General features: G+C 45.2%; 1 protein-coding gene across 3 annotated transcripts in view; it reads right to left on the bottom strand.

Annotated features, from left to right (window-relative positions):
• The window catches only part of TCF20 (transcription factor 20), a 115796-nt gene that overhangs the window by 45087 nt on the left and 46378 nt on the right, over positions 1–24331 (bottom strand). Inside the window, exon 1 of one of the 3 annotated variants that reach the window (XM_042890547.1) lies at positions 16442–16461. The exons of the other annotated variants lie outside the window; for them this stretch is intronic. The gene's annotated coding sequence lies outside the window, so the exon portion shown is untranslated. Of the gene's footprint in view, positions 1–16441; positions 16462–24331 lie in introns of those variants that run through there. 3 annotated transcript variants of the gene reach the window in all.

Below are 24331 nucleotides of genomic sequence, written 5' to 3'. Positions count from 1 at the left end.
ACCGCACAACAGACTCAGACCACGTTTGGATCTACACTGTAGGAACAATGTCCAAAAGACAACCTTTCACTGAGAATACAACTAGAACACAGCCAACGTACAACCAAACAAAGCTCCAACAAGATACTCCAGTGAAAAGGCAAATATGAATCTGTGACAAATCAGGCACCAGAATGCTTAAAGACATCTGCTTCATACTGCATTGCTAACTGCTCCAATGACACCTGAAAGGCAAAAACCAACACAAGAAGGTAACAAACGGTACTTTTCCCCCCAACACCTGCTTTGTTCAGCAACATGAAAAGTCAGAACCAGTCGACTCTTTTGAACAAAAGGGCCTACACTTCATCCTCTAGACTTTTACATTACCTTGGCTGAAACTCAATTGAAAGTACTTGTAAAAAAGCCAGAACATATTTTTTGGAATACCATGTGTTGCTACCCACATCCACATAATCAACTCCAAAGCAAATGAACTTCAGTAAGGGCCTCCTTCATGTTTCCATTTGCTATCCAGTATGAGGAATCATGATTCATCCTCAAGGACTGGACAGCAGCTGCAATATTGTACGGGGATCCTGAGTAGGACCTCAAAAGCTTGAGGCACCACTACAGTCATTAAGAAAGTAAAGTAATAACAATGTGTATACACTGTTTGCTGAATGTTCGTTTGTTTTGTTGGTTTTTTTTTTTTTTGTGTTTTTGTTTTATTAATTTTGCAAGGAAAAAAAGAGTACAATTAAAAACCACAGAAAGATGAAAAAAGCACGTTGTTTCTTTGCTGCAGCTTTCCCTTCCAGCAAACAAACTGGTTAAAACCATGTGATGAGATTGCTTTCTTCAAATGTTAAGTCAAGATTCATGCTCTTCCAAGAAACAGAACTCTTTAACTCCTCAAATGTGAGACTTCCTGGAACATTTGCCTTCGTTACATCTTGTCATATTGTCAGGTTGTGTACTTGTCACAACCAATTGAACCCACTCAGAATTCAAGCCTTTAAGTTTCAGTCAAGTACAAGATCACCAAAGAGTCCCAAGAAAAGAGACGTACAAAGAAGACGACATAGACTATGTGTGACATCACACACTTTTTCCACCTGCCTCTCATCCTTCTGAGTCCTCCAGAGAGACAGCCTGGTTTTATTTGGGTTACTATTCTTCTCTACAATCCCTTTAAATTAATTCAGGAAGGCAGAAGACCCACTAACCCATAGAAGTGAGAAAGTTTCTTATTCTTAGTTGGTTTTTGTTTTGATCTTGCAGTTTATCTTGAGAAATAAAATTTTTTGGTCAGATTAACTTAGTCCATGCCCTAAGTAAATAAGTAAATGCTCTTTTTTCAGGTCTCCTTCAGCACAATATTTCATTTTGATATCTCACAAGCAGCTTGAATAACACACCAAGCCTCATAACCAGGATAATAGCCAAGGGGAAAAAAAAAAAAGCATTTCATTAATAATAGGAATTAAAATAGGCAGCCTTACTCCATTACATCATCGATAACTTAACACCTATAGCACACTTCCTGCCATTAATTTCCTAAAAATACAGGACTATTACAATTATTACTGTAATAATGTTTCTTTAAGGTAACAGCACTATTAAGTGCACAGCACAGATCTAAGTGCTGGATTCTCAGCAAAACCACCAAGGAGAATTTCCACAGGCAAGCTCTGCTAGTAGAACAAATCCAGACAGATGAGGAAGCCTCCAAAGCCCACGTGAATCCACAGGAAAAGAAAAAAAAAAAAAAAAAAGAGATAAATATTTATTTGATTAAAATTTTACCAGAAGGACTTAAAGCAACCGGTTTAGAATCATGAAGTTTGGAAAAGCCCACTACAATCATCCGGTCCAACCATCAACCCATCCCCACCATGCCCACTGACCACGTCCCTCAGTGCCACATCCACACGCTTTTGGAACACCTCCAGGGATGGTAACTCTATCACCTCCCTGGGCAGCCTGTGCCACTGCTGCACCACTCTTGCTGAGAAGTTCTTCCTGAAATCCAACCTGAACGTCCCTTGGCATAACCTAAGGCCACCACCTTTCATCCTATCACTGTTACCTGGGAGCAGCCACCAATTCCCATCTCACCACAACCTCCTTTCAGGTCACTGTAGAGAGCAATCAGGTCTAACCTGACACTCCTCCAGACTGAACAAACCCAGTGCCCTCTGCCGCTCCCCACAAGACTTGTGCTACAGACCTTTTGCAGCTTCACCTTCCTTTCCTAGACACGCTCCAGGGCTTCCATGTCCTTCCTTCGTGAGAAAACCAAAACTGAAGGCAGTGCTTGAGGTGTGGCCTCCACCAGTACGTTATCTCTTGAATGCAGGAACTCAAAAGAGTGGCACACCAGTTGCTGAGCAAAGACTATAAGAGACATAAAGTGATCCTGAATTGTGGCAGACTGCTGTAATTCTCTCCTCGGCACAAGGGGCAAAGTCTCACCTACAAGGTAGCGCTCCACTAATGGCCACAAATTACATATGTTTCCAGTATTTACCAACACACAACAAAAACATCCAAGGCCACCTCCTGTCATTCATAGGCAAGGGAAGAGCTTGGCACAGCTTTCGCTACACCAGTGCCCCATCCATGGTGACCGAAAGGGCACCCAGCTCTGCCACTGCAGCTCTGTGATTCTTCTCAAGCATTCATGGCCTGTAGCTTTGTATCAGAGTACATCCATTTAGAGATTGCAGATGACATTCACTAGACTGAATTGTTTCACTCTGCTTCAATGTTTTTCTTTCTTCCCAAATGCCCCAACATCTGTCTTCAACCTGGGTAGGAACAAGGAAGCGTGCTACAAGCTCTCATCCGTGACAAGAAACAGCCTCGGTTTTGAGATCCTTGCCCATAACTCAGAGAGAAGCAGCAGCTCTTCTTAGCTGTTGCATGATTATTTGTGCAACATCTAAGCTTATCAGGTAGTTTTTCAACCTATGTTCTCCACGTGAAATTATTTCTAAGTACACCTTAAGCACATCTACAATGCAGACTTTGTTTCTTGTTTAATTATCTGAAACACCTCTGCAGAACAACTTTGTTAACGTGGGAGTTCCCCAAAATACAGAGCTACTGTATTTGGATCCTGCTGTCAGCAGGATTACCAAATGGTAGCCAGCAGCACGTAAATCTCTTTAAACAGCTCCTGCATGTACATGCAACTGTCCAACCACCGCTGATTAACAGGGTTCATCAGTCCTCCCACACAAAGATTACTGTGTGAAATGATTTTCTGCAACATACTGCGCTAGGTTTTTTAAATCCATATAAATCTCTGAACTTTTTTGTCCCAATTATCAAAGACAAATATAGATTTTCTCATGTAGTGCCAACGCCAGCGCAGTTGTGCAGCACTACAGCCAGCCAGCTCAACACAAGTGAGCTGAATGGCAAAATACTGTGGGGATATGCTTAATCCTTACAATAAGCCAAAGAAAGAGCAAACCAAATCAGCACCACTTCGTTCTGTAGGAGGTGAAACCTTTCTGCTTTGTTAAATTTTCTTCAGATTTGAGTTGACTACTGCGACCCATCTGTGCAGAGAAGTCTCAAGGCAGCAGTCAAATGCAATGCATTTCTGGTGATCTGCCCAAGACCTCTCACTTCCTAGAACACTGATCAGCAAAGAAAATGTCATCACAGACAGGTGACAAACGTTGAGAAAGCATATTCCATTGTCCAAATATGTACACAAACAACTGCTGTTTCTTTAATTATTATTTTTTCCACATTGGCCATCCAGGCTTCTGATTAAAACACTTATTTACTAAATGCTCTGCAAGAGAGATACATACACATCTCCATAACCATTTCTAGTCCTTGCCTGCACAAAAGCCAACATTTTTCTTTTTCCTCTCTCCATCACAAACTCGCAGAGCACACACAACTCCAAATCTCCATCATTCCAAAACTTTGTGTAACTCCATAATTTGTCCCTAAAAAACCCTAAGATCAGAATTAAGTCTAAAATGAAGTTAAAAAATACATATATTTCCACAAAGTGAGTATCACTTCCACAGTCAAGGCAAAGTTACCAAGCCTCACTTCTGTAGGTGGTCAGCTGCAACTTGCACACCTGAGCAGTGGTAGGGAACAAACTGATCTTGTTCCAGTCTGGGGGAGAATATCACCTCGTATGCTGCTTTTAAGAAGAAAGAGCAGATTTAGTTTTTTGCCTTAGGTGTAATATGCAAGTAAACCAGAAGCTGGCACTGCAAGAGGTCACCATCTTGTCCAAGCAGTAACATTCACAGCACACCAGTACTGATCATCCTGAAATACACAGCAGGTTTACTCTGTACCTTTCTATACAGCTGTTTCAGATCCTGTTCCAGCCAGAAGTTACTTCCATGTACAAGGAATAAACCGAATGATCTGAGACACAAGAAACTCGTATATTGTCTCATTCAACTCCATTCTTCAAGAGAAAGCAGCAGTCACACCTGGCTCTCACCAAGACATAATTTATTCTATCAAATAAACTTCATCACATCACTCAAAGTTTAAGCAGTGTACAATTAATTTTCATAGAGAGTGCCACAACATAGTGAAGCAGATACTTCATTTGCTCCAAGTCATCTCAGCAATTCTTAACAATGGAAGTTTAAACCATAACATTTAATTAATGAAAACAATTTTACATGTCTTAAACACACACATATGTAATTATTATATATGCTTAAGTTCCTACTACTAATGAATATATATTAATAACGTTTTACAAAGCAGCGCTAATACTGGCATAGAACTAAGAACTGAATTTTGTCCATCCTACCCAATGAGAACCCCAAAGGGTTCCTCAACCAAGCTAAGATTTGGATAAATCAATTCCAACTCGCCTCCATCAGCTCACACAGACACTGTGCCTTCTTCACAAAAATGTCTGTACAGCTTTTCTTTTCTTTTCTTTTTTAAACAGAAAGTCAGTAGATGTGCTTTAAATCCAAACAACATAGAAAATGTTTCTCACAGGTTGAGTGAAGAACAGCTGAGCATGACAGAAGGAACACAGTGAGCTCTGTCAGTCTTAAGAGGGAAATGCTCTGGGGATTATTGAGCTAGGTAGGATATAGATTCAATTCTTACTTCATGCTTTTCCCAAGTGGCCACACACACAAAAATGTGCTAAGTCTGAGTCATTGCATCTTCTAGTCTCATAGGGAAGGACACACACACAAGGACCTGGAGTATTCAACTGCTACAATAAAGGACACTGTATAAACAAACAACATAAATCAGCTTTTTTGCATGTGACTATTATTTAATCGTGGACTTTCTTTCTGAATTTAACATCTGTATTTTGGTAGCATCAAGCTTAAACATCTAAACAGATTTGTTTTGCATCTGCAAGTTTTCCTTACTCCCTCATTACGTGACCAGAAGCAAAATGCCATCTCCTGTTTAGCTCTGCACTTTGATGGAAGCATACTGTCACATTTATATTCCTACACATGATGAAAGCAGCAGCTTGACAAGAACAAAACTTTGTTGTAAGGTGGTAGTTAAGTTGTGGTGCTGTGAAAACACGCATCTTGAGGAATGTAACTAATGATCAAGGTTTAACAGAATTTCATCTGGTTTTTGGTATCTAAATTTGCTATTACGTTACTTTAGGAATAGAAAGTGTTCTGAGCAGATTTGCTGGCAATATTGAACTAGGAGGAGCTGCTGATTCCGTTAATGGCGGAGAGGCCTTGCAGAGAGATCTTAACAAATTAGAGAGCTAAGCAATCACCAAACAGATGACATTTAACAAGAGCAAGTGCCAGATTCTGCACCTGGTTATGCATACAGACTGGGGGATGAGGCTGGATAGCAGCCTCCAAGCTGAAAGCCATCTGGGGGTCTTGGTCAACAGCAAGTCGAACATGTGTCAGCAGTGAGTTTGGGCAACCAGGAAGACCAACTGTATCTCAGCGTGAGCATCAGGCTCGGCACTGCTGGTCAGGTGAGGGAACGAACTGTCCCACTCTACACTGTGCTGCAACAGCCTCTCCACAAGTAGTGTGTGCAGTTTTGGGCACCACAGTGCAAAAAGGGCATATAACTGGTAGGGAGTGCCCAAAGGAGGACTACGAAGATGGGGAACAGTCTGGAGGGCGAGAAAAGAGGTTGAGGGCCTGTGGTTTGCTCAGTGCAGAGCAGAGGAGCGGCCTGAGCTCTGCTCTGTGTGACAGCACAGGGCCCGAGGGAACGGCATGGAGCTGTGTCAGGGGAGGGGCAGCTGGGGATCAGGGACAGGGTCTGCACCAGAGAGTGGTGGGCATGGAACGGGCTGCCCCAAGCTGCCAGAGCTCAAGGAGCATCTGGATAATGCCTTCAGACATAGGGTTTGATTTTTGGGCAGTGCCACGTGGAGCCAGGAGTTGGACTCACTGGTCTTTATCCAACTCAGGATATGCTATGGTTACTGCTTTTCTGTTCCAACTGACAGTACAGATGCACTGTAAATAGCTTCTAAAAGTCCACCAAGTGACTGCAGAAAGTTATCCAGCTTATCTTTTACCAGCCACCAGTAACAGTAAGAACCTATTCAAGAGGATTGTGTTTTATGCTGAACGTCACTACAACTTCAGCTAGTCATGTACGGTCAGCCCTCTCTGCACCAGATGAGGAGGGTCAGCGTCCCACTTGGCTGTCAGTCAGGACACAAGCCGCACCACGGAGCTGTTATGGGTGAGAAATGCTTCTGCAAGGGGAAAAAGCCCTTTCTGAACTAACAGATCCAATCCACTGAATCGTCACACAAACATCCGTACCAGCAAAACGGACACAGCAGGAACTGCTTAAGTGCCGTGGCTACTGAAGAGCACTTGAAATCAGAAGTTCATATTTAAAAGGCTCTTCATTTTTACACAACAGTCAAACAACCTCAGCCTCCGTTCAAAATGAAAATGATACTGAAGACTCCGTTTCTTTTTGCCAAGCTTCGTACCAGCTGATCACACAATCCTAATCCAAAGCACTTGCTGTCCCAAACGTTTGAGCAATTCATTATTTGCCTCGTATCGAAAATTCACCTCCATCCATGACTCCAACGTCTCCACAGTGGAACATCATCCCAGCTTCTGCAATATAGCAAAATCAGAGCAACCATTTCAAGGACAGCTCTCGATCTGCTCTTCACTCCTCACACAGGAGAGAGAGGACATTTAGTAAAGGTATGACAACTCCCACCTCACCACCCTCTTTCAGTTAAAAAAATTGACAGAGAAAAGGAGTCAATTATTAATTGCAAGATGGAAGCAGTAAAGACTGAATAGTGTTGCCCAGCAGAACTTTTATCCATCCAAGCTCCCACTTTCATTGCAGAAGTGAGACCACTATCGCAAGTACTCAAAACAACAGCAGGTTAAAAAGTAAAATAAAATAATAAAAACCAGCAAAAAACCCCACTAGCACATTAACGTCTGTAAATTGTTCATACCAAATAGTAGCCTCTGCCTTTGAGGTCTTAAATGCATTATCTCTCCGAATTATGGCAAGTTGCTAAGATGGATGCTGAGGTCATACATTAAATATTAACACAGTAAGATACGTTGTATTTTCTTTTCCCTCCTATTCAAAGCAGTCTACACAATCAAACCTTTTTATTCTGATTTACAATGCCTGCTGCAACGAGCCTGTAACTAAGACTCCTGGGAACTCTAAGGCAAATGAAGTAAATTAACACAAAATCTCTATCAGTTACGTGCAGGTTTATCACAATGCAGTTTACACACAGTATACAAGAATTGAATCCACAAATGAGGATAAATCCATTGTTGAGGATCACACAATCTAGTTACATTACATGCAAAAACATCAACATCAAGTAGAGATAACCTCAGAATACTAAAATCAGTCGCCATCCAATTCCATTAAGGGTGTACTCAAATTATTTCTTCCATGCTTTTTACCAATAATCTTTACTCCTTGAAGATAACACAAGAAATTTAGCTACGCATTGGAACTCTCAAGTTTCACTAGCCTATTAGTCTTCCTCCCAGATTAGTACTTTATCCTCCCCCTGAAACAAAAAGATTTAGGAGTCATTTGGCTGTGCAAGGTTTGCAAATCACAGAATCACAAGGTTGGAAACGACCTGTAAGATCATCTAGTCCAACCTTCCCATTCCCACTGCTACCACAAGCACTAAACCATATCTCACGGCTCCTCATCCAGGCGCCTCTTGAACACTGCCAGGAACGGCGACTCCACCACCTCCCTGGGCAGCCATTGCAGTGCCTGACCACCCTCTGAGAGAAAGAGTTTTTCCTCATGTCCAGCCTAAACCTCCTCTGGCACAACTTGTAGCCATTTCCTCAGGTCCTGTTTGATGCCTGGGAGAAGAGGCCAAACCCCTCCTCATCACAACCTCCCTTCAGGCAGTTGTAGAGTGCAATGAGGTCTCCCCTGAGCCTCCTCTTCTCCAGACTGAACAATTCCAGCTCCCTCAGCTGCTCCTCACAGGACTTGTGTTCCAGACCCCTCACCAATTTCGTTGCCCTTCTTTGGACACGCTCCATACTGCTGCCATGGAAGGCCTGAGATAAACGCACGGGCAAATTCACGTGATTCTTCCTGACAGAACATTAGGGGGAAAAATAAGGCTTTTCATCCAACATAATAAAGAAGTGGCAGAAGTTATCTCAGAAAAATTAAGCACTTTTAAGACTTACACTGAAAAACAACCAAGTCTGCTTCAACCCACATTCTTTAAACAACACTTGGCACATTCCTCCAGCCCCTCAGGTTCCACACTATCTCCCTCATGCTGAAGCCAAAAGTTGAAGCAGATCTATCAGTACAGCGCTGATTGCTTAAAAAAGCAATTAACAGGCAGAAATTTAGATTGCACCCCCTATTACAGGGAGACAGGTGAAAACGTTCATACTAGTACTTCAAATATTCATGTGATTCAACAAAAAGATGACTTCAGTGTCCATACTACTTGAAGGAGTTCCAGCTGTCTCCTGCCTTTCCAGCCTCGTAATTCTCACTCCTATTCCCTCACTGGAGGTTTTCTTTGCAAACAGGACCAGCTTTCTAAATCGTTTCACCATGCACCCTCACTGCACTTCTGCTGGCATACCCACCAAGCAGATGACCAAAAGGAAGCAGAGCTTCATAGTGTGTTGGAAGAAACAGGAATTAAACCCAAACCTAAGAATTCCACCACTAATCCTTAGCCTAAAGCATTTAACTTGGTTTGCTCTCACCAGCTTCCCACAGAGTCAATGAAAGTCTTCCAGAAGACCTCTTTCCATGTCTATTTTAGAAGTATAAGGTGATTAAACTAATACCTTTCAGTCAAATGTCTGAAATTATATGGTATGAACTGAGGCCACGGTAATCAAGAAACAGGACACTGCATCCTGCTACTTCAAATTGCAGATGATTAACCTCATATTCCTAAGCTCTGCCGCCTCAGCCAAAGACACAGTGAATGACAACAGCAGCCAGACAACTCCACACACAGAAAAATTAATTCTAATGAGCATAAGCAGTTCACAGAAGCAAAGAAGCTACAAATGCAGATCATCCCACAGAAGAGGTCAAAAGCTCTCTCCACCCCCAGCAGATTTCAGTATCACCACAGTGGAAGGGCAGGGCTGCTTCTAAAACTGTTGACAGAAATACAGTGTTGAAAAGCTGATGCAAAAAGCTTCCACTGCAAGTACGCTGTCTCATACTCTACAGCAAACATCCTGAAGAAATTGAACAAACTACTATGAAGTTAACGGTTGAAAGTGAAGAAGCAGGAAGAATTCAGCACTGGAGAAGAATGAACACTTAAATGCAGTAAGAGGAGGATAACAAAGATGGTGCACTCTGAACACAATTTTTTGTAAAAGCTAAATTAAGATGGCAAAGTAAGACAGCAAGCAGTAGATGGCCCACCACTCTGAGAATCAGCCCCATCAATCTGAAACTTGAGTTCCTGCAATCAGTCATCCTGTACGTCAGGAAGAACAATGGGGAAAACACCTGAACAACAAGACCCACAGAAAACTCTTTCTCCATCCTGCCTCCCCTCAAGAGGAGGCTTAATATAGAAGGACTATTAACAAATCATACACAATGGATTACATATAATCACTCCAGAACGCTCATGCAATTGCAGAGGTCTCGCTAATTAACAAAGGATCTTACTCCTTAGCTTCTTTCAGAATGGCAATGTACACAAGGGTCTGGTCAGAAAAGGTTTTAAGAGTAACACAGCCTAACAAAGTCTTTATCCATGGAACTACAGTGTTCACAAGCAAGGAAGTTTGCTTTTCAATTCCTCCTCCTATCTGCCTTCAGGAATCTCCTGACCCCACTTCACAGCTGAGGGATGTGCTTTTGCTGGGAGCTTGATGCAGATTCACTGAAGTCAGTGTTTCTTTTTCTATCAACTCCAACAGGTTTTTGATTAGCCTGCAGGATATGCATGTAATTAACCCTCTTAACTTCCCCTCACTTCTTTCAGTAGTGGGAATGAGCAACCAACCCTTCAAGAACTCCACTGTGTACCCGCAACATTGGTTTTCCACAGATTCCGCCATTCAAGCATACAGAAAATTTTATTTCTGCAAGGCAAAAATTCCTGACGAGTCAAATTTGTTTATCTTAATTGCACAATACTAGCACCATTGGGAAAGAAAAAAAAAAACCACCAAAAACCTGTATTCAAATGAGCAATTCTCAAGAAGGAAACAAATTTTGTCCCCAATGACTGAAACGCAGGAAGCAGAGCCAATCTAAGATGCTGAACATGGAAGAGCATGCCACAGCCACAGGGAAAAGATCAGGAGGTAAGACTCATCACCCAGCTCCCTGCACCGCAGCAAACGTGCTGATCCAATCAGAATGGCAGATGCTGAAAGTTGCATTGCAGTGGATCTCCCTGGCTCATCCCCAAAGCCAACGCCGTGCCACAGCGTGTGCCCCATCAACCTGTAACTCAGCATCAGCCGAGCTCCCTTTATGCACTTCCACAGTAAACGAGACTGAAAAGCAAAGACTGTTCCTCCGTTAAAATGCAACGATTCTGAGGGGAGGGGTAAGGATGGCACAGCTATTTTTCCACACGGAACAACAGTGTCACTCCAGAGCAAGTCTCAGTGACACTCCCAGAGCCCACGTTCTTCAGCAGTACGAAGAGAAGCTGCCGCTTGCTCGCTGTCACCCTGCCATACAAAGGCAATCTGCTCCCACCGTCTGTACCGCTCTGCCCAGCTCACTTACCCTGCTGTCTGCTAAGTGTCTATCAAACTTCTCAAGATCTAGCTAGGAGATCATTTTTACCCATCAGTATGCACAACGCATGGGCATCATGAAGAACATCAGAAAAGCTGACAACAGTTTGTGCAAGCATGGTGAAGGACGTGGAGAAGGGAAACCTGCCCTCTTCCACATACGTGAAGAAAGAAAAGGAAAGCAGCGATATGCCAAAGTGCACAGCACGTGACAGAACAGTTTCATTCAAAGAAAAAGAAACAAAAATCAGTCAAAGGGAGAAACAAAGCCAAAAAACACGTTAATGTAATGCTGACCACACAGCATTCACTATGCTTCCCAGGCAGCGAGTCAGAAACCATTTGTGTTGATAAAAAAATCACACACGCTTTTCCCATTATTCCAGAACTTTTATCCATGGGAAATACCACTGGATAAATCTCACAGCAATCCAAGTGTATCCAGTCACCTGATCGAAGGAATGAGTGAACTGCAGGCACTGAGCTGAAAGCTGACTAACAGTACGTCGCTGTAGTTCACAATGGTTTACTCCTTTAAGATCTGGAAGGTGTGGCAGCACCTATTTTTCTTTTAGCCCATAAGTTTTAGGTATGTGTTCCAGAGTCATTAGCAATATTATATATGGCCAAAAGCCATCTATACAACCAGCCCTGCTGGTGCCTAGCAGGTACTAGTAACTGGAATTTAGTTCAGTTAAAAGCTATTACCAAGGCAGAGCTTACAGCATATATCTTTCACAGAAGAAGTGCTACAAACAATACTCCCAATAAACTGAATGAAAGCTTCTAACAAAACAGTTCCCTGTGCAATTTCCAGCTAAGCGCAGAGCTCTTATCAGAACTCATCTGAGGGTGGTTTACAACTCCACATTTACTAGCAATTAGATGATTGAGTTCAGTCAGACCAGTGAAAGCCCTCCAAAATACATCACCATGTTCTAGCGTGGAATAGTTATTCCACGTGCAGTTATCAGTATGAACGCATGCATGCTCGGTGCCTACAAAGAAGAGGAGAAAGTGATTTTCCTTGCCTTCTTTTTTTGGACTTGTTGCATCACAACACAGGCAAAAAATCCTGGATTTCTCAATTGGCCACCACATCAAGATCCCAAGGGGACTTCAGAGCTTTCAGAGAGAAAGCCCATAATGCTTTTTCTAACCTTTCAGTACTAACATCACTTATGAACACCGCAGCAGAAGAAACACAGGGAGTGCTGCGCAAGGCACGTGCATATCCATCAGCTGTCAGTGAATCCAGCAAGAGGATGGTCGCGCTTTCTTCTGTTGCTTCTCATCTTTCATCTTAAGGAATCAACAGACAACTGATGGGGAAAGAAAAAAATGTTACTGCAACATTAATGCTTTGCTGTACCCAGCTCAAAATTGAAGTTTGACTGCTCACATTCACAGGTGCAGCATAAACAAGTTCAAGAGCTGCTATTTTTTTTTCCCCCCTCTTCAAAGGCAAATATGACAGACTGTAGAACATCCCAAACTGACCTTACTTTCCAACAGGGCTAAATAGAATCAGCTTATGATTGCAAGTCAGCTTCACATTTTGAGGCTTTGGCTTCTGGTAGATTTATTTATTTTTTAAACTGAAAGGAAACACATGTAAAGGCACAGAGAAGAAAATCGTACGCATTTCCAAACATTCCCAAACAAAACAGCACATAACTCAGTGGAAAGCAATAGCAGAAAGGCTCAGCTGAACAAGTCAAGGAATGCCACAGCTAGACTCTGTGATGTTACACAGATGCACGAGCAGCGCTGAGCTCAACTGCAGAACAGAATCTACTTTCCTGATCAGTTAAGACTGACATCTAGGCAACAACCATAAAGGACTGGAGTTAGGTCAAGGTAACAGCACCAACTTTATCTGTCTGTTTATCTATCTGTATAGATATACATATATATATATATAAACAGACCCAGACATTAGGACCCCATTACCAGAACTGAAATACAGCGGTCCTTCCTACACATTTTGAGAGCTTACAACTCCACTTACGTTGTATTTGTGTCCTCTGTCAGTAGTGCCAAATTTCCATATTACTTTTTTCCCCACACAGCTCACCAACATTATTAGAAGTGATTAGAAATACTTGAGGCTATCTTCAGTTTATGCCTTAGAAGTCCAAAAGCTAAACAAGCAATTCGTTTGCTTATTTATTTTGAGATGGAGAGCTCAGCACAGAGAGTCACAAAAATCCACTTTATGCTCCCTGATTTTAGTTACTCGAACAAGAAGAGTCTGTCGGCCTCAAACCAGTCTCCACCAGCAAATAAATCAGCGTGGAAGTCATGGGACTCCACTGAGTGCTGTTACCTGGTTCTTCACAAACTCACGTTGCTGTAGGTAATCCTTCGTGTCCTGGAGGCCAACTGCACAGTTAAGTAACAAATTCTCACACAGCCAGTTATGGCTCATTCTGAAGCCTGAAGAGTTAGCACTGCCAAAAACATGCCTGGATCTTTGGAAGTCATGAGAACTCAGGTTCCAAAACCAATAGTGTAATACCCTCCATAAGTATAAAATATAATCGAGCAGGTTATGAACAAAATAAATGCTTTAATTAAGAAGTTACCCGACCCAAATGGGGATCTGGCATACTCCGTGCCAAAAGGTAAGATATGCTCAAGCCAGCTATAAACTCCTAAGTATACCCTTATCTCAAATTATAGGGAAGCAGAACAGCATGAAAATTATTCACGTTTATTACCTCTGATGCCCTCATTTCACACAGCAACCTGCCAAGCTGTTAAGAGTTGCAACAGGAACTGTGCAGTACAATTCCCACACAGGGACCCTTCTAAGAAGGGTCTTATTGTCATCTGGCTGTGCTTCATGGGTGGCTTAGTTAAACATGATGGAAAAAGGAAGGAAGAAGAAGGGCACACAGTGATTTGCTTTTTAATACAGTACCATGAGCCCAAACGGATTTCTTTGTACGCATTCCAACAACAGGAAGTGGGAGATCTCAAAACCTGAATGTTCCACTCTTTTTCCTCCAGAATTTATGCCTGTAGCAATCATATACAAACCCTTATTAAGAAGGTTTGCACTTATACTGTCTTATGTTTTTAGGGTTAATCTGAGTACCCTTTAAAATGTAAGAAAAGTTCACGTCTCTCCAGTTCTTCAGCTGAAGGTTATGGAAGTTTCTTCTGACAATGAGGAGCTCCTTTCTAAACGTAATGCACAAACAGATTTTCTGTTTAATTTGAATAACCTACCGATCTTATTTAAGCATTACAGGAACAGATTTACTCCTTTCATAAAAATTCACCTCTGGCCCTCTTTATGAAGCATTAATAACTGAGAAGAGGACAAAATAAATTTCTGACCTCCCATTAAAGACACAACCAAACTGCTCCCAGCGCTTTCACACTGGGAAACATCCTTAACCTGCCCCAGGCTGCAGAGGTACATTAAAGAACGCATTTCAGCAAAAAAAATGCAAGTTCCATAATTCCCAAAGCCTCCGAAATCTGATTTAGAGATCAAAGCCCAAACTGTGTCAAAACACATAATATTCTACTCAAAAGGATGCTAGCAGATTTAAAGCTAAGTAGTCTAGAGAATGCCAAGCTTGCAGGAAGGTCCAAAAACCTCCCCCAAACACTAAAGCACGTTAGCAGAAAGCCCCAGAGTTACCTGTTTGTCTGAGGTTATCCCCAAAACTATAACCAGTTAAGAATGGACAGCATATTTTTGATGTAAAAAGTGCTCATTCTTGCGCCTCAGAAGTGTAACAGTTTACTTGCTAACTAGAAAAAGAAAAAAAAGCATGCACTGTACATGCCAGCCTTTTAAAGAAATTAACAAATACTGTTAGTAAAGTTTTTTTAAGAGACAGATGACTGACGAATATATATATATATTTTTAAGTAATTACTCTATCTGCATCATATTAACACAGCTACCCGTTTATATGCCAACCAAACCTAACGCAGGGAGAACAGAATTAAGAAACAGACCCAAAGGAAGAAACAGATTAAGAAACAAAGGAAACAAATCTCTGTCTTGTACGGTGGCCTATTAAAGAAAAAGCCTCTCAGCTAAATGAAAACTAAAATACTTTAAAGCACTGCTGCATGTAACACATGCACTTAACCAAACAGACACCCCTTACTGAACCAAGTTCAACTAACGTGCTATATCTGAAGCCCAAAGGTTGCTGCGTGGCCATCAATCACCCGTCCCCTCCCGCAGAGTGGAAAGGCTCTGCACAGACAGCTGAAGGTGAGCAACTGCAACACGCACAGCTATTGATCAGAAGCACGCGACGCAGCAAGCACGCCTAAGAATTGCCCATGGAATCAACAGATGGCAACAGCTATTGCAGACATGAATAGCTTTCAAATACTAACCTAAACATAGCAAGCTCAGAAACTGATCCTCAGTTCCCTCACTGGCATCTCTGATTTTTCTCTCTTGTTTTCAGAAGATAAAAGGAATGGTACAGGGAACAATTCTGTAGTTTAATCAAACTGCATGCCTTTCAAATGGAAAGTGTGATGATGTGGCTAAGACCCAAAGAAAAGGATGATGGCACCGAACTGACACGGCGATAAATGCTTGTTGATTCACAAGCAACTGCAGCCCAATTTTCAGCCTAATAACAGAGTAACTAATCAGACAGCTCCGGCACAGGGCTGTAACACCTCGGTTACATAACTTTCTCCCGTTCCTTCCTCGAGGCACGGAAAACGGCTGCCAGCAGTGGTCCTCCCCACCACATCCAGACAGGCGGCCCTTACAGCAGCCCAGCGCTCTGTGCTCCTCTGCCAACCAACGCGAGGTTCACCCCGCTCAACGGAGGGGAGAGGCACGAGCCCCGAGCGCAGCCATCCGCGTGCACCACCCGTGTGCGTGGGGCAGCCCACGTGCACCGCTGGGCCCCCACGGACCACCCCGCTCCTGCCATAGGCCGCTCCCTGCCACAGTGGAACAGGTGGGCAGCACCCAGCCGGCGCGGCGGCCTTCTGGACACGCGAACACGCGTCGTATCTCTAAACAACAACAAAAGAGGGGTGGGGGCGAACCGGGCCACGTGAGAACTCCCCCAGAGCCCCTTCCAAGCCTTCCCCCATCCGAGGCCCGCCCTCCAGCTCTCAGGGAGGCCCCGCACCCCCTCGCCCCCACCCCGGCGGGCCTTGCCACCTGCCCCCGACCTCCGAGCGGGGCCGCCCCTTACCTGCGGCCCTTCCCCCCCCCACCCCGCCGCCGCGGGAGGCGAGCGCGGGGCGGGGGCGCTCAGCTGCGGGGGGCTGCTGAGGGCCGGGGGGGGCCCGGCGGCGGCTCGGGGCCGTCGGGCTCCATTCTCCCCTCTCTCACACACGAACACACACACGCCCGCACGCACGGAAAGGGGCGCACACACAGGAAATAACACGGGGTCAGCTGACCCCCGGCAGCCAATGGCGGCGGGCGCTGGGCAGGCAGCGCGCGCCAGCGGGAACGGCGCGAGGCGGCGGGTCCCGGCCGGGCGGAGGGGAGAGAAGGGGAGGGGGGAGCGGCGCGTGCGCGCGCGCTCGCGTCCGTTTACGCGTGTGCGCGCGCGGCGGTGGGCGGGAGCGGGGGGCGCGCGGCGGAGCCGCCTCACGCTTAAAGGGCCCGCGGCCTTAGGACTCTCAGCCCTCCCGAGTCTGGTGTCAACCTGAAATTTGGGAGTTACGCCTTAACTGAAAACACAGCTTTGCCCTTGGTATAACCACGTAGTTCTTATCCCATGGACAAAACGAAGTTGTGGCGTGAATCGGAAACGCACTCAGAGAAAGCACTACCAAACCATGAGCGAAACGAGGATCACAAGTCAGACATTTCCCACCGGCACAGAAGCAGTGGGTTTGCACGGCAAAGCACCGGACCCCCGGCGCTCCCCGCAGCATCTCCGTCCCACAAGTGCCTGCTCACAGGCGCTGCAAGGGACGTAAGAGGGGAAGCTCTTCTTAAAATGTCTCAAAGTTCAAAATGGCATGGCTAAATATACAAGGATGAACTGGAGTTTAAAAAAAAAGACAACAGAACAGGCTATAAATACAGGGCAACGCCAAATGTCAGCTGTTACACTACAGCAGGCACCTCTAGGAATGGGAAGGATCCCTTAACATCCAGAATGAAAACAAAGGACCCCAATTATATAAGCTATCACAGAATCACAGAATGGCCTGGGTTGAAAAGGACCACAGTGATCATCTAGTTTCAACCCCCTGCTATGTGCAGGGTCTCCAACCAGCAGACCAGGCTGCCCAGAGCCACATCCAGCCTGACCTTGAATGCCTCCAGATATGGGGCATCCACAGCCTCCTTGGGCAGCCTGTTCCAGTGCATCACCACCCTCTGTGTGAAAAACTTCCTTCTAATATCTAACCTAAACCTCCCCTGTCTCAGTTTAAAACCATTCCCTCTTTTCCTATCACAATCCACCCTCATAAACAGCCATTCTCCCTCCTGTTTATAAGCTCCCTTCAAGTATTGGAAGGCCACAGTGAGGTCTCCTTAGAGCCTTCTATCACGCCATCACATGAGCACAGATCCCATATACTTTGCTGCTTCCGAATCAACTTTGCAGGCCCTAAGACACAGCCCCACTGAACTGAACAGATAATTTAATTCTCTCAGAAACTAATTTTTGGCTTTCTGCAGACTCCAGAGGAAAAAAACACTCTCATTTGTATACCTTGTTCCATCACCAATTTTTCTTGTGTCTTCTTGGCCACTGAATGCTTTGTTTTCCTTCCAGAAGAAATAAGTTCATGTTTCTGACTTGTCCACTCAACAACAGCTACTTGATGATGATCAGTCACACAAAAAATTGTTAGCAATAAAACATTAATTGTTAGTGCTAACAGAGAGTAATCCTATTATGACCCTGTCAGGCCCTCATCGGGCTGACAGATGTCCAGAGCTGGTATGCAGCAGCCACACAAGCAGTCCTGCCTCAGTGCAAAGTCATCAGTAGTATCTACACAGGCAGAGAGTGACCAGATCGCTTCTCAGTTCTCAAGAGGGGAAAAAAGAGAGAATAGGGATTTAAAGCCAAAAAGAATCACTTAGCAGAACAAACCCTTGAAGTGTCAATTTTAAAATCGACGTAACAAACTGAACAGGTTCACATGTAAATTTTCAGCAATGCACTCTGTAACTGGAGAGTATAATAAATTGAGCAGATGCGCTACACCACAGTCATGAGAAAGATTTAAGTTCCTGCCTTTAGCGCAAGAAAGCCAGCTCTGCCATAATTGTCTGCAGCCATTCTGGGACCACCTCACTAAAACCCTTCTGACTGAAAGCCTCCCCTGTGGAGGACAGGAGGTCTGGGGTGAAACTAAGCCCCCTTGGTGAATGCCACTGCTCCCACCTGTGCCGCTGCCACTGCACATTACACAGGCAGCACTGACTCTCAGCAGATCTGAGCTCTGCCAGTGGCAAAAGGCAAGGTTTTTTCCTGTTGTGTCTCAATGTGATGCTTACTGTGCACATCCTTTTGCCCTCTCCCACAGATCCCTGAGAAAAATCTCCCTCTGACCCTGAGAGCACTGGCAAATGGAGATGGAGAGTCTCCTCCTGTCCCTGAGGTCATCACTTCTGATCCAGCCCTAATTTGGTGATTACTCAGTTGCGGTGGCTCTCCAGGAGCATATATTAGCAGCTCACGGCGGGGGGGGGGGGGGAAAAAAGGAACGCAGTTGGCCCCCCCCCCCCCCACATTTCCCCCCCCCCCCCCTTCCTTGAGCTCCCTCTGCCCAAAAGGGAGGAGGAATGCAGCAGGGCTGTAAGAAACGCAGCCTGCGGGCTCAAGAATGAGTCTGTCAATAACAGATGCTGCAAAGACTCCGCTGTTTGTTAGTGGAAAGACGATGTCTGCATGCAGCTGGTGGGGTCCTCTGAGAGATTTCTTCTTTTTATAAAAGGTTTCATTGCTGATGAAAAGCATTGAACTAGCAGCACCAGGAGGCCGAGGTCTCCACAGAGCCAGGCACACAGATTTTTCACAAGCACAGAAACCATCCCCTCGAAGTATTACCCTTATTTTAATCCTTCCCCCTACTACACAATTTCATGCCACGCACAGGCTCGCCACTGCACTTCTGCAGCTTTCATCTGGAGGCACTTAGATGCTACAGGAACAGGCATTAGAGACTAGCTTGAAGATAGATAATACAAAAGATGACAGTGAGATCGGGCACCTACAGGTCACACAACCAGGGACTGAAGCTGATACTCACGGTGGGACAGCTAAATCTTTAAGCAAGTGTAAAGCAAGGGCAGCGAGACTGTTTCTCTTCCTCCAAGAAAGACATCAGCATGGCTGCATTCATTAACATCTCCTCACTCTCTTCCCATCCAGCCCCAGGATTTCCCATACTATTTCTTTTACGCTTACTTCAGATAAGAAGTGCTACATCTGACCCTGTGCAAGGGAGCAGCAGTATCAGACATCTCCCAAGGAACTGCAGCACAGACAGGGAGGGCTCTCCTGTCATTAATTCACCGATATTGAACTTCCCCCTCTAACAGTCATGGAATCTTTGCGCTTGCTGCAAAGTATTTTGGAAGAGCATAGATTATCAGCTACTGACTGTCATGTCTTGGCTGCGTCACTTGCAAGTGTATCTCCTCCAGAGACAAGCAGCATCTTCGTAAGCCTTAGTGTTAATTCCTAGATCCCCATTCCCCCAACAGAGCACCAACTGGATCGAAAGACTTTGGAGTTTCTCAAAGGAAGAAAAATGATAAAGCAGCTGAAGGCAGGTAGTGTGAATCATAGCTGGAAAAAAAATAATAAATCACCTATACAGGAGACAATTCTGCTCTATCTTTCAATACTGCAACACTTCTGTCCTCTTATCCTCCCATTACAAGGAGCTGATTCATGAAAATAGCATCTTTGTACCTTAAGACCTGCTCGGCTTCTTCTGCTTCTTCCTTTTACCTCCTGCCAAAAAGCTGCTCCTGGCAGAATCAGAATTAGTTGCTGTGAAAATGATTGTGGTGTTGCAGACAAAGAGATCCGAGTCCAGTGAAAAGGCTGGGAACAACAGAAGCTGAACTTTTGAGGAAAAGAGGATCACATTTCCATGCAGATGTCCAAAGCAATAAAGGTGGAAATTAAAATAGAAAGCCACACAAATATGATTCTCTGGCAAGACTGTCTCCAACAAGGCAGAAAAGGCCATCAATAAATCTTCATTATCTGAATTGCTAAACGTATCTAAATAAAAGAAGAAATCCAAATATTAGAAGAACCCATCTTTTAAAACGTCCTTACATAAAACCAACTCTGTCTTGCCAGAGCATGTTTTACAGAGTGGGATTTTTTTTTTTCCTTTTAATTCTGCTGGCCTTTTACAGAGGTTTCATCTGTTGGTTTTCTTTCTGCCTACAGGGAAGTGGGAATTTCCAGGCTTGACAAGCTTAAATCCCCGTGACATACAGTCCCAAATTTTAGAGGCAGCTCAGATTTTGATTCTGACTTCACTCCCCGTTGGTTTCCTCCCCGATGCACACAAGAGCTGTTTTCAATCTCAGCTGTTCCAACCAGGAAAAAAAAATAAATCCCTGAAGGAGCAGCATTTGTTCTCCCACCACCTTGCTGCTACCACTGTACAGAGGCCAGGCACACAGCCCGGTGCCGGAGCAAGGCTTGCAGCAAGACGAGGCGAAGCAGAGCACAGCAGACTAAACCAGAAGCTAGATCTTCTACACTCGTCTGCTAAGAAGGCTGTATTTATTTTGTGTAGTAGTAGACTTAGGGTCCACTTAAGATATATATGCATTACATGAAATCTCATTAACTTCTTGGCAGAGAAACCAAATTAATTTTTTTCTGTCACATGCAGTGACGCTTTTTGCTCCTGATTCATCAGAGACATTGGTTTATTAAAAATATTTTAGAGGTTTCACCACTGTTTACTTATATATCTCACATTGCTAACAAAACATGAGGAAAAAACACTTCAAACACTACCGCTTTAATTACTTTGTATCTTGAGACTCATAAAAGTACATACAATGCTCAAAAGCCCTAATTCTAAATTTCAGAAGACATTAATTTCGTATTTTAGTGCCCTGTGTTCCTTTACAGTCACGCTCAGTTCCAAGGAGGGGTAGGGAACACGAGAACATACAGAACTTAGAGCTTCAAACACAGCATCTTTGGTATTTAGGAGCACTACCTACACACCTGAGGGGGGTAAAGAGGCATGTATTCCCCCAAGTCACATACCCCAAGCAATGATGGTACTACCAGGTAATAAACCTACTTGGGTTAAGAATATTAGCATTTAATCCAGTAAAGTCCATGCAGACCTTTAGGTCCAAGTGATGGGAACATCTAGTAGAACCTGATGTAGTTTCTGTTGCAGGATTCCAGGAACCCTTTCAGCTGCCAACCATCAGTGACTTCAGGTTTACACTAACAAAACCTCTGCTCATGTACTGGGGCTGTCACCACTCTTCTTGAAGAGATGCTCTCCTGCAGCTTGGAACTTTACCAGCACTCACAGCTGTCCCAGAAAGGTGACTAGCAACAGAGGCCACCTATTTAACTTTTCTGTAAGTGTGCTCAGGGTAACTAGACTTAACGTACTGCCTGTTCCATCCCGGCTCCAAAAGAAGGCAGGCTCCTCTTGTCAGAGTATCACCAGCAAGCACAAGAAGAAAAGACTCAATAACCAAAACGCATGTCTACTTATCAACTCAATCAGCTAATTTTAGAAATAGCCCATAGCCACAAATAACATAAAAGGAAATTCCAACACAAATTCTTTCACAAGAAGCAGAAGCACTCTGGGGGAACTGCAGTCTACAGGGAGGGGTCGGTAACCGTGGCTGAACCCAGGTCTAAGGAGATACGCTGTTTAAGCTGGCAAAGAGGAAGTGTTAGGCTGGGGTGAAATTCTACCTCACCGTGGAAGCAGCCTGCGGCTCGGGAGTCCCCCACTGCGGCCACATGGGAGAAGGCGGGGGTAAGCCTTGGGATGACTTCTCTTCTCTGAAACCAGCAGTGCTTCCCACTCCTGCAGTGTGATTCATCCCTCAGGCTGCAGACCTAGGTGCCAGCTTTCTCCTAGCACTGATGAGAAAGGGTAGTCACCCTGTTTGTAATCAGCCAGCATTATCTCATCTCCAGAAACAGTAAGTCAGCAACTAGCCTTAGGTGGTAAGTAGGGGGTTTCCTTAGCAGTTCTCTTCACTGAGACTGAAGTCAGAAAAAAAGAAAAAGAAAAAAAAAAAAAAAAAAAAAAAAAAAAAAAAAAAAAAAAAAAAATTGAAAGTGGTTACAAGAAAGGGAATATTTTAACAGAAAGGGGGAACCAATTAATGCTTTCAGCTTGTTCCCCTTCACCACTGCCTGGAAAGGCAGCTCTGATACAAGCATCTCCTGCCTAGGGCTTCCTGAGAGCCCCTTAAACATCCACACTGATTGCTTCCCCCCACTCAGGGGGGCAGACTGTCCTCTACCCTAAATGCTTTTATCCTCTTGATGAGGTCTCTTACACCCAGCTGGATCCTGCCTCACTTCTCCCACCGCAATCTCTGAGCCTGAGAGAAGGCACCTGGGGACCTTTCACTTTGCTTTGGAAAGAGATTTAATCCCTTCACATCCTGGCATGGGGTTGAAGCCATGTACTGCTCCCTCTCCCTGAGTGTCTCTGGATACAGTCCTGTGCGACGGATGTCCCCAGATGAACACAATTCAAAGCAAAAGGTTTTCTCTGCTGTTTTCTTGCTCTTTCAGGAGTCATATAAAAGCAGGTGTAGATAAAGAACTGAGGAGAACCCTGCAGGGAACAATCCCACTGTACCCAGACAAGATGATGAGGCTTAAAATCTCTTCTGTGTCTAATCGTAGCTAAATCACGCCCAGGATGTCCCTGCCCTCCATTCTGTGGGGTCCCTGCCTCTTGTTGCTCCTGCAGTGGCTGCTCCCCAGAGACGTGAGGATGGCAGGCCTTTCAGCTTACCCTAAGGGCTGATGGGGGCACTCCTGCCCTCTGAGAGTGCTCACCTCCCCCCTGAGAAGGGGGAGACCACAAATCCCTTAAACAACACCATTACTATGGTGCTGAGATGCCGGGAGCCCAAGTCCCTGTGAATGGGGCAGGGGTCCGGTCCCGATGGGCAGCGGCGCTTTGGGCTTGGGATATTTTGCCACCCAAGACTCGGATTATTTTCCTGCGAAGGTCCCCGCGGGCGTCGGGGCAGGATGAGGCCAGAGGGCTGCCAAGCTGCAAACAGGGCCTTCCGTGAGCCTGCCGGCCTGCTCCGACTGCAAAAGTGCCGCGCGATTAATTATACATCTGCGCTACAAAAGCTCAGCCCTGTAACTGCAGGGGGTGCTATTCATCAGCCTTGAGACGTGCTGGCAGAGGACAGCCAGGGTCCAGCAGTTGACAGGGAGAAATAAATAAATACAAAAGCGGGACGCGCTGCGGGTCGCGGGGGCGGACGCGCGGCGGCAGCGGGACCCCGGTGACCCGGCGGCGGAGAGATCCAGCGCGGCGGCGGCGGCGACGGCGGCTGGGCCGTGGGGCACGGCGGGGCACGGCCGAGCGGGGCGGCCATCGGCCACCGGGGCGAGGTGTGGGGCAGGGCCGGGGCACCGGGCTGACACCTGCGCGCTCTGCCCGTTGACCGGCCTTTCCCTTTCCAGGAGGCAGCCCCGTGACACGCTGGTAACGAAGCGGCTTCACCGCAGGGGCAAATTTAGAAGGACCCCCGCTCCCTGATCCCTCTCTTTTGAAGCCCGTTTCCCGGAGCGGGCTCTTAGCGAGTACAAACGCAACACGGTGCCGAGCATCCTTCCCCTGTCACTCTCGGCTCCCCTTCCTCCTCCAGACACACGCGCTAACACAAAATGACGGCTTCCTCGGCAGGCTGAATGAGCAAAGCCCTCGCGCCGATCCCTAATTGTCTGCGTTTTACTCTCTCGCTCCACTCGTATTATATCACAAAACTCAAAGCAGCCCACCCACTGCCCCCGTCTTTGTCCGAAATCTCAAATGAACGGTAAATTGGACGCGGGGAAAAAAAAAAAAATTGCTGAAGAAGAAGGGAGGGGCAAGCTGCCCCCCCCCCC

The sequence above is a fragment of the Lagopus leucura genome, unplaced genomic scaffold, assembly GCF_019238085.1.
Source record: "Lagopus leucura isolate 7727_CA_CO unplaced genomic scaffold, USGS_WTPT01 Super-Scaffold_100159, whole genome shotgun sequence".
NCBI classification, from domain to species: domain Eukaryota; kingdom Metazoa; phylum Chordata; class Aves; order Galliformes; family Phasianidae; genus Lagopus; species Lagopus leucura.
This window is presented reverse-complemented; position numbering and strand designations above follow the sequence as displayed.